The sequence below is a fragment of the Emydura macquarii genome, unplaced genomic scaffold (genome assembly GCF_026122565.2).
Source record: "Emydura macquarii macquarii isolate MOO-44397 ecotype Brisbane River unplaced genomic scaffold, CSIRO-AGI_Emac_v2 contig_1253, whole genome shotgun sequence".
Taxonomy (NCBI): domain Eukaryota; kingdom Metazoa; phylum Chordata; order Testudines; family Chelidae; genus Emydura; species Emydura macquarii.
In genome coordinates, this window is record NW_027131390.1 from 3,076,131 (window position 1) to 3,082,130 (window position 6,000).

A 6,000-nucleotide genomic window follows, 5' to 3' on the forward strand; every position below is an offset into this window, starting at 1 on the left:
TAAAAAACAGCAGTTAAAAATGTCCTGATGATGGCCCTGCTCCACGGTCAGACTGGGTAAATAGTTGTATTTTGCCCACACATTTTACTCCTTACACTAAGAGAATAAGAACATTATGGGCCAAACTCAGAGGGGACTTCTAGTTGGTGGAACAAATCTTCTGTCCTGCTCAGCATGTAAGTGATACCAAGGCAGAGTCACCCCCATTTATTACTTACATATATCTGAGACCCACTTGCAGCTCACCTCTGAATTTGTTCCACTGAGTGTATTGCTGGAGTGAATACAAACTGAGTGGCTGGAAAAGCAACCAGCTAGGAGATAGAAGAAGGTGTTAGTTAAAACAAGCCACTTCCTACTTCAGCCTTATTATAAACTATAATTTACAAAGCACCTAAAGTGTACGACACACAGCAAATCACAGGCGCAGGCTCTTATGGAGGCGCTACCAGTCTAATTTTAGTCATGATGCAACAACATGCAAGAGTGACAAACTGTAGGGGGGAGAAAAGGTGAAAGAGGAGAACAAGGGTTACAATAATAAGATTACACGGTCACTTAAGTTCATTATGTACATGTCTTTCTGGTACTGCTGTTCCGTTACAGTGATCCTGATGGATGGAGGGGCGGGTAAGGGAGAGAAATTGGGGCAAAAAAGCATAACGGGTCAAAGGTAAAACAAAAGGGGGAGAAAAAACAATCTTGAAGTGAAAGTAAATTTGGCTTTTCGAAGTCAGCCCAGAGCCTGGACTGCGTGTGCGTGCAGGATCAGGACCGCAGACCCTCAGACCCCTTCTTCTAGGTGCTTGATGCGTCAATTACATCAGCTTAAATTGCCTTAGACTTACTTCCCAAAATGCCGCTCAGGCCAACGTACAGCTGGCTTCTGAACTGAGGCTGTCCCCGCATCCAAAAGTCTCTGGGATGGTGTCAGTAGTACTTCCTGTGTATATTGTCAATTTCACCCAGCAGTTCTTTACAGATCTTTATTAATCACTTTCCATCATGACGCGGTCCCTACGGATTACATGATGGTGGGGGGTGATGTAAAAGTCTCACCATCCTGGGCTTGGAATAGCTACATTATAATGACGAGCAAAGATGAGTGAGTTACGTAAGTCACCCCAAGGGAACGCTGATAAAACCTTGATGCCCCCTTCCACCTTCAGGAATTGTGTAAATGCCACATGCAGCCGCTCACAAGTTTCCTGCAGCTGTGTCACCCCCGAGCCCCAGTTGAGAATGTTTAGAAGGACTCCAGGGCTTTGGGAGCAGCCCCTTGGCTTGCCAGCCTGCAGCCAATTCCCGCATTCAGTGCGCTTTCGATTCCTCTGTCAAAACAAACCTCCTAAGTTAACGTCTGCTCCAAGCACGGTTCCCTCCAGTTCTGCTCCATTCTGGGGATGGACTCAGGTGCTCTCTGCTATCCGTGCCAATAGCAGTAAGGTTCGTATGAATATAACCAGCTAAGAGATTGGTCCAGATAGCACCTGGCTCTCACGGGATTTTAGGGAATGCAGAAGGCATAAGAAGGATGCATCCCCAGAGCAGGGGCCAGGCCTATGTACAGTCCCTACGCTTTACGTGGACAGCCCCCTGCTAGCGCCCTCTGGGGTGCCAGACACCCCGCAGAGGTGGCAAAGCAACGCTCTTCCCCTCCACCCCAGCCTGCAACGATGACTTAGTCCGAGGAAGCGGATTGCATGCTCCCAAAGGTGGTGTAGGAGCGAGTGCCCCTGGAGCATCCCTCGGGCAGTCCTCGCCTCCGCTGCCCTGACTGTGTCCCTCCTGCGGTGACTCTTCCTATTCGCTGCCCGTGTAACACCCCTCTGCAGCGGATGGCAGGGGCACCCAGGCCCGCTCTCCAGTCTGGGTTCCAGTCCAGGGCCCGATAGCGGCTGCATCTACCTTAGTGCTGTCCCTGGACAACTTCCTGCCCTGCTGCTTCAAGCTTTCCATTCTCAGGGGCACCTTCTCCATTACGTACGGGAGAGAGACTACTGCCTTCCTCCCCACACTCTGAGCAGCCTCCTGGCTTTAGAGACGCCTCTCACCCCCATCTGTTCCCTCACAGGTGAGCTTCTTTCTAATCAAAGCACGCCACTCGTCCTAGTTTGCTGCTTAATTGGCTCATTGGGCCCACCTGGCCTAACGCAGCTCTCTCAGGGCCGGTGTGGGGAGCGCACCCCTTCTCAGACAGCGAGCACGAGAAGTGTGATGGGGGAAATGCCAGGGCCACCTCTGTGCACACCTCTCAGCCCCGCTCAGGCTCTGGGCCTTTGCATCGTTCCAGAGCGTGCTGTCTGGAGCATGAAAACCCTTAGAAAGTCCTACTCCGACAGGGCCGGGCCAGGCCTCAGTGCCGCCACCACAGGATTCAGAAAAGATGGGGCAGAAGGCGGCTTTCGTGTTGCGTTAACCACCCGGGCACAGTATTTACTTACCGAGCCATAGGGAGCCAAAAGACATGAACCCTGCGCATTTTATTGGGTTACGCTCGTATGGACTCGCCAGTTCCCGCTTGGATTGTGCCTCAGCTGCCTGGAATGAAACCCTGCGCACTTGGCTGGACGCTGAGCAACGGACAAAAGAACCTCTGCCTGGTGGTAGAACTCCTGATGATGAGTCAGGATAGGCGGGTGAGGTTCACATTATTTGCCACACCGCAGGAGTGCAGCCTCCAGCCAGGCTCTGTCAATGAGATTCCCATTGCATAACATTTACCATATGTGTGTATATATATATCATATCATCTCATGCCATGGCTTTCCTGCAGTCTGGAAAGACAGTGCTGAATATATCCTACAATTCAAGAGGCCACCAGAACCGAAGGCCCCAGTGGGTTTTTGTACAGTTGTCAGCAATGCAAAGAATAACCCAGCTCCTGGCTGAAGGAGCCAGGGCAAGAAACAGAGGCCTTGGAGAAGCGGCAGCCCAGCACGCAGCGGGGACACCGCCGCAGACACAAGCCCAGGAGCACTTTTGGCCCATGCAGCGAATAGAAAGCTCTGTAGCTGCTCCCATCCACGCTTCTGTAACTGCAGGGCTAGGGAGGAAACCTCCTGCACTGGCAGACGTGCAATGACTGAAGCAACCTGCAGCTCCCCCTAACTGAGGCCAAAAGGGATCGTTCTCCTTCCATGGACACTGGTAAAGAGCAGGCGTTAGTCAGTCCTGTGACAGCGGTGTAAACCGGACATAAAGGACAGCATGATCAGGCCCAGCGTCTGCGGGCTGAGCCGTGCGCTCTCACTTACACCAAAGCAACCTCAGGGAAGTCAATGGGCTTTCAGGAGTGTGACAGAGCAGAGTGGGGCCCTCTGCCCGCTCTCTGCCCCTAGCGGAAATCCCAGAGGCTTCCATTAGCACCCTCTGACCCCCGGCAGAGGAGAACTTGGACAGGGCTGGGTGGGAACGAAACCCAGTGTTATTTACTCATGAAAAGTTTTGAAGGGACATTTTTTTTTTAATCTGATTTCTTGTGGGAAATTTCCAAAGCAAACGAACTGAATATTTTAAATTCCAGTTAGACATTTTCTGTAGAACATCTGGCTAAAAATGACGTTCCCCACCCCCAAAAATAGACCAAACCCGTTTTGGGGGCAGAAAAATGAAAATTTTTATCAGTTTCAAATTTGATTTTCTGTCTCTCAGTCCTGCTGCTGACTCCACTCCAGGAACCTTTTTCACACCTTTCGCCTTGCCCAGACACTAGTGGGCCTGTCTACACTGTAGCTGTGTTAATGTCAGGTGTACGTTTCTTATTCATCACAGCATTCAGGAACGGAGCCGGTTAATCCACTGTGATGCCCCTGGGGAGGGTCAAAAATCTCCCTGAACCCCCGGCCAGAGGAAAAGAATTTCCAGACAAGGTTCTTGGCAGGCCTGTGAGTAATGTCCAGACAGACAGGGACTCTCCCAGCTTGCACTCGTAAAAGCTAACCCCACATCGCATTAAGACATACACTATCAGCCTTCTTGGCAAGGGACAGGACAGTGGAAAGCTGTGTGTTGCCCCTGCCAGGATCTCTCAGATGTCCTGGACACGGACACCAGTCCACTCGGAAAGTGTACAGAGAAATGCCAGAATCCTCGCACCGCCCATGACCACTGCAGCCCTGATAACGCGGGGACTCAGTCATACGACGGGCCATAGCAATACATCTGGTTCGGTTTCCAGCTTCTGTATGTGGTATCGAAAGGGTGAAGAGCTTAGTCAAGGAAGACTTCTGCAGCGTTATTCTAAGGTGTATACATTGGGGAATATTACTGCGACCACTTAATTAGTCCACTCTAATTGGATGTAGTTGCAAAGTAGTTTAAATTCTCCACTTGAAAACCCAGTTACTATTTTACTAGAGAGTGATTAAAAGCAATCGAGGTCATCAGCAGGCTTAATGGCACTCCCATGCTTGTAAGGACTCCAGGTGTCTCAGGGGTAATCGGCAATTGGTCTTTAATATTCTCTTCTGCAGTTTATGAACTCACTGGCCTTCATTGTGCAGGTAGAAGCTACTGAACGCAAACCCAGCTGTAGCCATCTTTCCTTCCTTAGCACTGAGAGGATGCTGCTTGTTTGGTCTTGTGTAGCAGTGCGTTGTAGTGCCAATGCATTTCCTAATTTGAACAGGCTGGGAAGGATCAAGCCAATGGTGGAGAAAATCAAGTCCTGTTCGAAAGGGAACTTGGACCCTCCCGTTCTCCCCCCATCTTCCCTTCCCCCATCACACCCCGGCTCTTCTGAATTTGGATTCCTGTGGACATTTTAAAACAGGCAGGAAAAAGGCTCGTTACATCCCATGACGCCCGACACTCCCAGATGGATGTTGCTCCTGGGGACCTGCTCGTCAGCTGTAGCACATTCCCGGCACCTGCTCAGCTCCACCCTTTACCCCTGCTGTCACTGCCAGCTGTCAGGGTGCACATGGGTGATTACACCCCTCGTTCCCCCCATTTTAATTCTGAGCTTTCACTGACTTCCTGCTGGCACGAGTTTCGATAGAGAGACTGCAGGCAAAGACCCGCAAGCCCCTGCCATCTCCACAGCTTCCTGCGGCGCTGCCTGTCCGTGAAAGCCTCTCTGCTCCCCTCCACTCCCCCCCTCCGGCCATGGAGCCCGCCCAGACCCAGAGCCTCAGCGAGGGAGGATTCTTCCAGCGCAATGCGATGAGGAGCTGAGCCCCCTGTGCCCATGGGCTTCTCAGCCCCATCTCTCTCTTCCCAGCTGGCCAGCCCTGAAAGCCACGTGTCTTACTTACATCGCAGTAGAACCTGAACGTCCATTTCAGACCAGTGCCCGGGTGCTGTATACACACATCTGAGGACCTGGTTTAACGGCAGTTTAGTGACGGAGATCGATTGCGGCAGGATTTTGCCTCCTGCCTTGAAGAACTTACAGTCTAACACATCTGCTTTTCTCTCCGGCCATTCTTCCCCTTTCGCAACATTTTATGTTATGCTGAATTTTAACTCCTTCCCTTTTAAAATTCTTCCAGTCTTCATTTTCTTTTTCTTACTTGGCTGCATAATTATGACATCTTTTTAATCCCTGTATATTCCATTTTCATGCCTTGCATCGCCAGCATGTTCTGATCATTTAAACATGGAGTCTTTGCATATTATTCCTGCCTGACACACATTTGTGCATGTTCCCTAGAAAGAAAATTATCCTTCATTACACAGTGCTTTGTGGTAAGCGAGCGATGGACATTATGTTACAAATAAAGGCAGCAACTCAAACAACAACAATAGCTGGATAAAAGGCAAGAGGAAGCTTTTCTTTGAGTTGGATCCTGATATTAATTTATATATGACAGGCCAGTATGTGCTCCAGCTTACTCTGGATTCCCAGTGTTGTATCTCCACTGAAACGAGCAGAATGACACCACTGTAACTGAGATCAGAATTTGCCCCTGGGTTTCTTTTTGCGTGCAACGAATGTACACCACGATGGCTGGGTCTGAACAAATCTGTGAAATTCAAACCCAGATCCAGACCCTT